Here is a 12,663-nt window from a genome sequence, read left to right on the forward strand (position 1 = left end):
ATTAAATGAAAGTAACATATGTGTATAGGTATAATACGAATTAAAAAGAAAAAAAATCGGTTTTTTTTATTATACATATATGTATAATATGTACACACATGTTGTTTCCTATACACATATGTATAATTTAAGGTAAATGATAATATACATATGTGTATATTACATAATTCGATATTAAATGAAAGTATACATATGTGTATAGGTATAATACGAATTAAAAAGAAAAAAAAATTCGGTTTTTTTTTTTTTAAAGAAACCGGAATGAAATATAAGAATTTTGGTTTTTTTTTACTTTTTTAAAATTTTCGGTTTTGTTTGTTTTATAATTTTTTTAATATTTTTTTAAATGGTTTTTAGTGGTCCAAAATGGTTCTCAATGTTCTCAATTTGCCAATGGTTCTCTTAGGATCCTTACCCTATATATATATATATATATATATATAAAGTATTAAATAAATATACTATATCGGAAATATGTAAAATGAAGATGGCTAATAGTTCTTGATCGAACCAGTTCGGTAGGGCGTCTCGAGTCTACTAGGTGCAACAATTTTTGTACGGCCTGAACCCCACATAAAAAAGAAAAATACATGTTTTAGGTTGACTGGCACCTCCTATTTAAAAAATGGATCGGGTTCGGATTGAACGTTTTATAAACAGTTTTTATAAAAAACCGTTTGACCCGCTAACCTGTTTAAGTATTTGAATAAAATTTTATAGTATAAATTTTTTGTTTTTTCGGTTTCAATTTTCCATTTTTTAAACTTAGAAGTTTAGGGTTACTCCATAGAATAGTAACCAAGTTTCAGATTTGTTCCAATCAGGTCACTGGTGTAAAGTTTTGTTCTATTTAGGTCACTTACCCTTTATTTAATGTTTCAATCCTATATATTTGACCTGGATAGCAGGTTATCTAAGTTATTATGCACACCTTTTAAGTAATAGGTAAACGCATGCATTTTTCTTAAGTTAACGGGTGTTTACTGTACATTCCTCTTAAGTTAACATGTGTTAATTATGAACTCCTCTTAAGTTAGCAAGTGTTCATTACTCTTAAGTTAAGAGGTGCTTACTATGCATTCCTCTTAAGTTAACAAGTGTTAGTATGCACTGCTCTTAAATTAACAAGTGTTTAGTATGCAATGTCAAAATATTTGAAAATAAAAAAATCTAGATAACCTATTATACAGGTCAAATATCTAGGATTAAAATACTAAATAAAGGTTAAATGACCTAAATAAAACAAAACTTACACTAGTGACTTGATTGAAATAAATTTGAAATTTAGTTATTATTCTATGGAGTAATCACAATAAATTTGCAATCAATTTTCAAGATTTTAATACTTTTCAAAATAAGACAAAAAGGCTATTCATATTACTAATGTATTCTACAAACTCTTATCTAAAACATTTTATTTTATTTTTTTTTCAAAAACACTTGTTGATAACCCATAACTTATCAGTATGTATAACTCATTTAGAAAAATAGGTCTAAAGGGGTCATTGCGTTGACCTGAATTTATGTGTGTGGGTAGAATTTTGCACGAATAACAATATGGGCCTGGTTTAGGTTGTGTATTTTAACCCGGCAACCCGCTAACCCGACATGATTGATGCCCCTCACTCCAACCAACACATTTAATACCTCTAGATTTGACTAGCCATTCCAATTCCAATAACCTTGAATAAAGCGCTATTAATATTAAACCGATGGTTGTGGCCGCTAAGCTCGTCTATTTTGTTTGTTGGTGTTCAATGTCTTGTATGAAGGCATACATTCGTGAGAAGATAGTACTACAAAAGCTTGTTATGCTTTAGTTCCAATGTGTCACCCCTTATAAAATCTCAACTTGGTTACATAAATTGTATAGGATTGTAACGGTTAGATTATAAGACTTAGACCATTAAGTATTTGAGAGTTAAAACCAATAAGTATTTGAGAGTTAAAAGCACTTTTATTTTTACAAAAGAAGGCAAAGGAATGATTGTAAAACTTTAAAAAGAGTTAAATACCAGTTTTTTATAAAAGAAACTAAAGGATGGGGATGAAATGTAAAAACTCATAACTTAGAGATAACATGACACTTTAAAAAGCGTAAGAACCGGCTTTGTAACTTAGATACACATAGATAGCATGGACAAAGCACATAGATATACAAAGTATACAACTGTATTCCGCTCACAGATTTAACAACAGTCGCTAGAACACATGGGCTATTGCCAATCATTGTTTCAAAACAAGTGCTGTATCGCATGGATGTGGGCCACACCTAAGTTTCACGCCTATCATGCCCCTCTACAGGTATCTACACCATTATTTTTTCTTCGGCGTTCCTTTCATCTATTTAAGTAGTAAGTGGTTGATGAATAATTGAAGTTCACAAGAATTTTTGATAGTGAAATACCATAACTAAAGTTTTCTTATATTTTTCTTACATATATACATTTGTAAGAGACAAAGAGGTATATTTTGTTCTTACCAAATTTATAAGTTGCATCTTTTAGATTCCTGTGATTTAATTAATTAGTTCATGGCTAATCTTCGTATCATATTTTCTTCATATGGTAACTAATTAATTATACATTTCTAGTTAATTACCTAATTTTTCTTTTGTCATTCTTGAAATAGATGTTATTGAAATCTTGCAGGTGATAAACATCAAGAAAACATGTCGGGGGGTTCATTGGAAAACAAGGACCTACAATTCGAAAAATGGGTTTATTTTTCTTGCCACATGTTGAAATGGGAGGCTTTCAATCCAATTAACGAGAAATGGATGCATCTGATGGAGTAAAGTCTACTAGTCATGAAAGGGATTTGTGCATGAAAGTCTACTGGTCATGAAAGGGACTTGTGCATGGGTACATGCATATATATCCGTTGGGTTTAATGCAGTTTATTTTAGTTGGCTTTGAATAAGTTTACTTTGAATAAGAGTTCAAGCACGCGGGTGTAACTGCTTGTCCGGTTCTTTAGCTTTTGATTCACTCAGTATTTGTTTCCTGTTTTGTAGTTCTTTTCTGTTTATTTCCATTGCATCAGAGTTGTATTTATAGCCTTCTTGGCCTTTAATGAAATTTATCTTTCGAGTGAGAAATATAGATACCTTTGAAACTCTTTCAATTGGTATCAGAGCGAAATTATTTCAAATCACAAAAAGAGAGATACAATCATGAGTAACGAGAAAATGAAGATGCCAGTGTTCGATGGTCACTATGAGCACTGGAGCGAGATGATGGAGAATTTGCTGCGTGCAAAGCAACTGTGGAATCTGGTTGACCCAGGAATCATTGAGCCGGCAGTTGGAATAGCCCAAAGTGATGCCCAGAGAAAAAGGTTGGAGGAACTCAGAACAAAAGACTTACAAGTGAAGCACTATCTGTACCAGGCGATTGACAGAACCACGTTTGAGCAGATTCTGGATAGGATATCCTCCAAGGCTGTATGGGATTCCATGAAGAAAGGGTTTGATGGAAATGATCGCGTGAAGAGATTCATGTTGCAAAAGTTAAGGAGAGACTTTGAAGTCTTAGAGATGAAGAGCAACGAAACCATATCGGAGTACTTTGGTAAAGTCTTGATTATCTCCAATCAGATGAGAAGCAATGGAGAACTGATGCCAGACTCAAAGATCGTGGAGAAAATTCTCAGAACCCTTTCTGAAAAGTACATGTATGTGGTGGTTTCCATTGAAGAATCAAAGAACATTGAAGAGATGGCCATAGAAGAGCTGCAAAGCTCTTTGCTTGTGCACGAACAAAAATTTAAGAAAGTGGAAAAGGAAGATGAGCAGGTTTTAAAGATGGAGGATGGCGAGTACTCTGGAGGTCGTGGTCGTGGAAGAGGCCAGTTCAGTCCAAGAGGAAAAGGCCTTGGTCGTGGACGACAGTCCTTTAACAAAGAAACAATTGAATGCTATAAGTGCCATAAGCTAGGACATTTCTCGTATGAATATCCTAGTTCTAAAAGGAGAATTTCGTTGGGTTTAATGAAGACAAGGAGATAATGCTGATGGCTGAGATAGAGATTGAAAAAGACTGCTTTATGGCACAAACAAATGAAGAATGCAAGAACCACCTATGGTTCCTTGATTCCGGATGTTCCAACCACATGTGTGGAATAAAAGAAAGGTTTGTCAGTCTGGATAAATATTTCTCCAGTACTATTAGGCTTGGAACACTACACGTATGAATGTTGATGGAAAAGGGAACATAAAGTTGATGTTGAATGGAGCTGTGTTTATGTTGAACGAAGTGTATTATGTTCCAGACCTGAAGAACTGCTTGCTAAGCATAGGTCAACTTCAACAGAAGGGTATAGCTTTTCTCTTCCAATCAGATGTATGCAAGGTGTATCATCCAGAAAGAGGGCTTCTGTTCCATAGTAGCATGAGTACAAACAGGATGTATCCTCTCTGTGAAGATGCTAGAAGTGTGGTTTCTCAGGAGATAGATGGCTGCAATTATACAAGTGACGAAGATATGGCGAAATTGTGGCATGAACGCCTTGGGCATATCAGCAAGACTAGCATGAATACCCTGCAAATGAAAGGTATGGTTCGTGATTTGCCATCCTTTCCTGTTGAAGTTGCTGTGTGTGAAAAATGTCTTGTTGGAAAACAAACTAGAGAGAACATTCCAAAGGTGGCTAAGTGGCGAGCAAGTAAACCTTTGGAGCTGATCCACTCTGACATTTGTGGACCCATCTCACCACAGTCCTACTCTGGTAAAAGGTACTTGTTAAGTTTCACTGATGATTATAGTAGGAAAGGTTGGGTATATTTGTTGACTGGAAAGTCTGAAACATTAGACATGTTTAAACAATTTAAAAGTATGATTGAAAATGAAAGTAGGAAGACTATCAAATGTCTTAGATCTGATAGAGGGGGAGAATACTTCTCAGATGCTTTTATCAGATATTGCAGAGAGCATGGAATCAAAAGGCAGTTAACAACAAGGTTTACTCCACAACAGAATGGTGTGGCAAAGCGTAAGGACAGAACTGTCATTGGCATGATTATAACATTGCTAGCCTCAAAAAACATGCCTATGGTGTTTTGGGGTGAGGCAGCAACGTGGAGCTTTTATGTGTTGAATAGAAGTCCAAGTAGAGCTCTTCTGAATATGACTCCGGAAGAAGCCTGGAGTGGAAACAAACCAACTATCAATCATCTTAGAGTGTGGGAATCATTAGCACATGTTCATATTCCAAAAGAAAAGAGAAAGAAATTGGATGACAGAAGTTTTACATGTGTTCTCATTGGTATGAGTGAGGAGTCAAGGCCTATCGATTAACAGACCCAAGAACAATGAAGGTGGTTGTGAGTAAAGATGTGGTATTTGAAGAACAAAAGGAGTGGGACTGGGATCAAACTCAAGAGGAAGAAATTGATAATGAAGAGCTTACTTAGGGAAATAATGATTTTAATGAAGAGGAGGATGAGCATGAATTTCAAGATGAAGAGCAAGGGACAAGTGAGCCCATAGATAACCCTGAACCAAGTAACATTACAACAGTAAGGGAGGGAAGGCTGAGAAGAATGCCAAGGTATTTGAAAGATTATGTGACAGGTGATGAGTTACAATCTGATGATGATGAAGTGAATGTAGTTGAAATTGTGGATCATGATCCCATAAAATATGAGGAAGCTGTAAAGGATAATAAATGGAAGAAAGCCATGGATGTGGAAATTGAGGCGATAGTAAGAAACTAGACGTGGAGCTTAGTTGATCTGCCAAGGGGTACAAAGTGCATTGGCGTCAAGTGGTTGTTTAAAACTAAGTTAAATGAGAGGGGTGAAGTAGAAAAACATAAGGCCAGGTTGGTGGCTCCAGGATATGGTCAGAAATATGGCGTTGATTACTCAGAAGTGTATGGTCAGAAATTTGGTTGATGATTGCTATTTCAGCTCAAAAGGGTTGGTGTACTCATCAAATGGATGTGAAGTCAGCATTTTTGCATGGAGTTTTAGAAGAAGATGTGTACGTTCAACAACCACAAGGTTATGTTGTCCAAGGTAGTGAAACAAAGTCTATAAGCTTCACAAGGCTCTTTACGGTTTGAAGCAAGCCCCTAGGGTCTGGTTTACTCGCATAGAAGCTTATTTCATTCAAGAAGGTTTCAAGAGGAGCAAGTCTGAACACACTCTTTTCATCAAAAGCAATCTTGAAGGTAAAGTCCTGTATGTTAATGTTTATGTAGATGATCTTATATGCACAAGAAATGATAATGACATGCTGAACAAGTTCAAAGAATCCATGAAGAAGGAATTTGAGATGACTGATCTTGGAAAAATGAGGTATTTTTTGGGTTTGGAAGTTGGCGAAGCATGAAATGAATCTGACCTGATCCATGACGATGTTTCCACGGATTTTCGAGATGAACGAACCACGTCTTGATCTTCTTCTCCGGTTGCTTGGGACCTGCAATGGTTTTTCGGGGGTGTGGAGGTGACTGCTAAGAAACCTCAAAGATCTCTTGTTTACAGACAAAAAAAGTGGTGGTGGCTCTTATTGAGCATGACCCTTTAATAAGGAGGTGGAGACCTCCTTATATAGAGAGCCTCATGGCCACCATCATGGTACCCTAATGGGCCTAGCCCAGTTAGGGTTACCTCCACAAAACCCCCTCAGCCCAATAACATTGTATTAGTCCATATAATAAAATAAGCCAAACATAATAAATTTAGGGTCGTAAAACCGGGTTTAGTACCATACCCCTACAAGCCCCCCAAGTCCAGCGTTGCTCCTGGGCGCGCAAGCGTCTAGGTGGAGCGCTGGACTTTATGAGGTGTGTTAGGCCATGAGGCGGTTTTTTCCCTTTTCTTCGGCCTTGTCTTTATTGTCTTTGAGTTTTGGGAGGTTTTCTTCATGATGGTGACATGTTGTGGTCTTTATGATAATGATGGTGCCCTGGCATGAATAAGATATAGCACGCATCATAACAATAGTGGCGCGAGGCCTGATAAAAGGTAGAGCGCGCATCTCGATAATAATGTAACATAACTTGCGCGCGAGGCAGCTTACAAGTTATGAGAATAATAAAGCCTGAGCGCGAGGCGACTTACGGATCTATGAGAATAATAAAGCCTGCGCGCGAGGCGACTTACGGATCTATGAGAATAATAAAGCCTGCGCGCGAGGCGACTTACGGATCTATAAGAATAATAAAGACTGCGCGCGAGGCGACTTACGAGTTATAAGAATAATAAAGCCTGCGCGTGAGGTGACTTACGAGCTATAAGAATAATAAAGCTTGCGCGTGAGACGACTTATGAGCTATAAGAATAATGAAGCTTGCGCGTGAGGCGACTTAAGAGCTATAAGAATAATGAAGCTTGCGCGTGAGGCGACTTACGAGCTATAAGAATAATGAAGCTTGCGCGCGAGGCGACTTACGAGCTATAAGAATAATAAAGCTTGCGCGCGAGGCGACTTACGAGCTATAAGAATAATAAAGCTTGCGCGGGAGGCGACTTACGAGCTATAAGAATAATGAAGCTTGCGCGCGAGGCGACTTATGAGCTATAAGAATAATAAAGCTTGCGCGTGAGGCGACTTACGAGCTATAAGAATAATGAAGCTTGCGCGCGAGGCGACTTACGAGCTATAAGAATAATGAAGCTTGCGCGCGAGGCGACTTATGAGCTATAAGAATAATAAAGCTTGCGCGTGAGGCGACTTACGAGCTATAAGAATAATGAAGCTTGCGCGCGAGGCGACTTACGAGCTATAAGAATAATGAAGCTTGCGCGCGAGGCGACTTACGAGCTATAAGAATAATGAAGCTTGCGCGAGTTACGGCTTACGAGCTATAATAATAATAAAGCCTGCGCGTGAGGCGACTTACGAGCTATAAGAATAATGAAGCTTGCGCGAGTTGCGGCTTACGAGCTATAATAATAATGATAATGACTGGCCCACAAGGGCCTCTTCTACGCAGGATGACTATCCCAGCTTGTCTTCAAAATAATAATGGAGGCACAAACGGCCATAGTAATAATGTTATGGGTGCTTATGCGACTCGTAGCCGAACATTGGCGCGTGGCCGTTTGGGATATTGTTAGGCTCCCGCCCTAAGATTCGGATGTCCCGCGCCACTCGCAGATGTTGCATGCGCGTGCGCGTAGACTGTGTGTCATGCGCAGATGTTTCATGCGCTTGCGCATAGGCTTTGGCTTTGTGTTATGCGCCACGCGCAGATGTTGCATGCGCGTACGCGTAGACTTTATGTCCCGCGCCACGCGCAGATGTTGCATGCGCGTGCGCGTAGACTGTGTGTCATGCGCAAATGTTTCATGCGCTTGCGCATAGGCTTTGGTTTTGTCATGCGCCACGCGCAGATGTCGCATGCGCATGCGCGTAGACTTTATGTCCCGCGCCACGCGCAGATGTTGCATGCGCGTGCGCGTAGACTTTGTGTCATGCGCCATGCGCAGATGTTGCGTGCACTGATGTGATGTGTGAGCATGTGATGCGTAAGCACATGTAATATGCGTGAGCATATGTGATGCGTGAGCATATGTGGTGCATGAGTATGTGATATGCGACTGCGCTCGAGCATCATGATGGTGCGCATGTTGAACGGAGCAGAGCCGCGTTAGGTCTTGTATTCGGCGCGAAGCCGTATGGGTTTATGAGGATTCCCAACCTTTAAGTTTGGCGCTTGGCCTGATGGGTTTATGAGGATTCCCAACCTTTAAGTTTGGCGCGTGGCCTGATGGGTTTATGAGGATTCCCAACCTTTAAGTATGGCGCGTAGCCATATGGGATATTATGAGGATTCCCAACCTTTAAGTATGGCGTGTAGCCATATGGGATATTATGAGGATTCCCAACCTTTAAGTATGGCGTGTAGCCATATGGGATATTATGAGGATTCCCAACCTTTAAGTATGGCGCGTAGCCATATGGGATATTATGAGGATTCCCGACCTTTAAGTATGGCGCGTAGCCATATGGGATATTATGAGGATTCCCAACCTTTAAGTTTGGCGCGTGGCCTGATGCGCGCATGCACGGCGATGGAGTGGTGACTCGCGAGCGCGCGTGCGTGGCGGAGGTCTTTGCGCAAAACCCACATGGTGGTTTCCGCGGTGGTTTCCACGAGCGCTCACGCATGTCGGCGGAATGGTGACCCGCTGGCGAGCATGCGTGGTGGCAGTCTTCTGCGCAAAACCCACATGGTGGAGGTCTTTTGCGCGAAACCCACATGGTGGTTCCCGCGGCGGCACATGCATGGCTGCGGAGTGAGAATCCGCGGGCGCGCGTACATGGCGGCGGAAGTCTGGTAATTTTTGGATCTGCAATTTAAGAGTTAGATCTGCAATTTTAAACCTAAAATCCAGGTCTGTAATCTAGATCTAGATCTGTAAATCAGATCTAGATAAATCTGAAGCTCGGAGCGGATTTAAAACCATCACAGATCCGGAGACTTGATCATTCGAATCAGGCAGTTTCTTTTTGCACAGATCTGGAAGCCTCCTTTAGATCTATGGATCTTTTTGAGCTTTAATAGAACAAGCCTTGAAGCCTTTTTCTGTAAACTTCCAGATCTGGGTTTTTCCTGGGAGAGATCTGACAGTCGAGAGGAAGATCGAAGGGTAGTTCGTTGCCGTCCCACGGATGGCGCCAATGTCGAAGCATGAAATGAATCTGACCTGATCCATGACGATGTTTCCACGGATTTTCGAGATGAACGAACCACGTCTTGATCTTCTTCTCCGGTTGCTTGGGACCTGCAATGGTTTTTCGGGGGTGTGGAGGTGACTGCTAAGAAACCTCAAAGATCTCTTGTTTACAGACAAAAAAAGTGGTGGTGGCTCTTATTGAGCATGACCCTTTAATAAGGAGGTGGAGACCTCCTTATATAGAGAGCCTCATGACCACCATCATGGTACCCTAATGGGCCTAGCCCAGTTAGGGTTACCTCCACAAAACCCCCTCAGCCCAATAACATTGTATTAGTCCATATAATAAAATAAGCCAAACATAATAAATTTAGGGTCGTAAAACCGGGTTTAGTACCATACCCTACAGAAGTGAATCAATCATCTGCTGGTATACACGTCTCACAGAGGAAGTATGCTGAAGAAATTCTTGCTTGGTACAATATGGTGAATTGCAATGCAGTGGCAAACCCGATAGTGCAAGTTTGCAAACTGAAGAAAGATGAAGGGGAACCAGTGGATGATACCTTGTTTAAGCAGATAATGGGGAGCTTGATGTACATCACCACCACTCGTCCAGACATACAATTTGTGGTTAGTTTGATCAGTCTCTTCATGTTAAACCCAAGAGAAGCTCACTATGCTGCTACCAAAAGGGTAATGCGCTATATCCAAGGGACTTTGGATTATGGCATTCTGTACAAGAAAGGAGGAAAGGGAGAAATGAAAGTGTTTATAGAAAGTGGTTTTGCAGGAGATTTTAATGACAGGAAGAGCACGTCGGGGAACTTGGTTTTGTGGGATGGAGCAGCTATATCTTGGTCATCAAAGAAGCAAAGTATAGTCGCTTTATCATCCACAGAAGCCGAATATGTTGCAGCAGCAAGTTGTGCCTACCAAGTGATTTGGTTTCGTGATGTTTTAGAAGAACTTGGAATGAATGTCAAAGACAAATTAGTGATCAAATGCGACAATACGTCTGCCATAAAGCTGTCAAAAAATCCTGTATTTCATGATAAGTGCAAACATATTGGAGTTAGATACCATTTTCTTCGAGAATTGGTGAATGAAAGAACAACTGAGCTGGAGTTTTGTGGTTCAAGTCAACAAGTTGCTGATATTCTCACCAAGCCACTGCATAGGGAAGTGTTTATGAAGTTGAGAGAACAACTTGGAGTTTGCTCTCTTAAGGGCAAATAGGAAATGAAAACCCTTTCTGTTTGAGGGAGGGTTTGAGGGAGTAAAGTCTACTAGTCATGAAAGGGATTTGTGCATGAAAGTATACTGGTCATGAAAAGGACTTGTGCATGGGTACATGCATATATATCCGTTGGGTTTAATGCAGTTTATTTTAGTTGGCTTTGAATAAGTTTACTTTGAATAAGAGTTCAAGCACGTGGGTGTAACTGCTTGTCCGGTTCTTTAGCTTTTGATTCGCTTAGTATTTGTTTCTTGTTTTGTAGTTCTTTTCTGTTTATTTCCGTTGCATCAGAGTTGTATTTATAGCCTTCTTAGCCTTTAATGAAATTTATCTTTCGAGTGAGAAATATAGATACCTTTGAAACTTTTTCAGCATCTACCGATGATAAATGGCGATACAGGCTTCGCTCATTCTGATAAAGAGTCCATGGGGGTCGGGATCGAGCTTTTGGTTCTTGGCAAACATGTTTCTGGTCAGGCTGTCTTTAAGAACAACCGCCTAATGAATTCATGGACCGAAGAACCGAAAATGAACAAACCAAGATCCTTATTCGGGTCTGCTAGCCTTGGAAAGATCGCAGTATTCGCAGGCGATGTTGATAGAAAGGGAATGGTTATGGACACAGTTGAGAGTTATGACAGTAAGACTAGAGCTTGGGAGACGCTTCCTAGTTCTCCTTAAGCCAAGAAAAATGAGTTCGGGTGTGTTTATGGATGGCAAGTTTTATGTGGTTGGTGGGTGTGGTGTGGCAGATATGAAGCCATTATCATGTGAAGAGGAGTATGATACAATGACTAGGAAGTGAAAGGAGGTTCCAGACATGTGGCCTAGTGGTGGTAGTTGTGGCGGTATGATGGCTCCGCCATTGCTTGCGGTGGTTGATAATGAGTTGTGTGCTGCTGATTGTGATGTAAATGAAGTGAAGAAATATGACAAAAGAACGAAAGTGTGGGAGAGCATAGGCAAGTTGTCGGAAAGGGTAGATAATATGGATGGATGGGGAATTGCTTTTAGAGGGTGTGGTAATTAGGTGATCATTGTTGGCATTGTTGTTGAGACTGGACCGGCCGGTCGAACCGGTCTGACCGGGATTCGGTCCACCGACCGGTCCAGTTCTATATATTCGCTCGGCTGCAAGGGAACCGGGCGGTCCGAAACGGTTTAACCGGTCGGACCGGTTGAACCGGTTTTCAATGAAAAAATAATTTTTTTTTTGAAAAATCATATTTCAAGCATGACCCGTCTTTTTTTGACCGAATTTGTCTGACCGGTTCGACTGGTTGGCTGTCCGGTTCGGTGTCCGGTCCGGTTATGAAAATATTGATTGTTGGTGGTCATTGGACACATGAGGAGTGTGCTCATATTGAAATATATGCTTAGGTTCCGAAAGAAGGGCTACCAAACTGGACCATGGTTGGTCAAAAGAAGTCTAATAACTATGCTTACAACTGTGCTATTATGGGTGTTGAACTCGAGATTTAAATCATGATTTCGAGTATTTTACTATTTAAGTGTTAAAGAAAAGAGAAAAAGTTTGTACTTTCTTTGATAGTTTACTTATCTAAATCAAATATGTTTTTCTTTCACAAGTCTCTATTGTCCTGAATACAAATCTTAATACAATCATTATAAAAAAAATTAAATAAGTTAAATATAAGTTCCTTGAAAACAAAACTCAGTGTATTTAGGCTTTAGAAAAAATTCAAAAAACAAAATAATGTTACTTCAAATTCAAATGAATTTGTTTTTCAGTTGCTGAGACAATAGTTATGAAAATAATGATCAAATACAA

At 40.0% G+C, this 12,663-nt stretch overlaps 1 pseudogene; it reads left to right on the top strand.

Moving 5' to 3' along the window:
* The first annotated feature begins 2,533 nt into the window (after positions 1–2,533).
* Positions 2,534–12,353, top strand: LOC143627379 (F-box/kelch-repeat protein At1g26930-like; annotated as a pseudogene).
* Positions 12,354–12,663: the final 310 nt, after the last annotated feature.

The sequence above is a fragment of the Bidens hawaiensis genome, unplaced genomic scaffold (genome assembly GCF_021521415.1).
Source record: "Bidens hawaiensis isolate Kalapana, Puna unplaced genomic scaffold, B.hawaiensis_p1.1 tig00004664_1, whole genome shotgun sequence".
Classification (NCBI taxonomy): Eukaryota; Viridiplantae; Streptophyta; class Magnoliopsida; order Asterales; family Asteraceae; genus Bidens; species Bidens hawaiensis.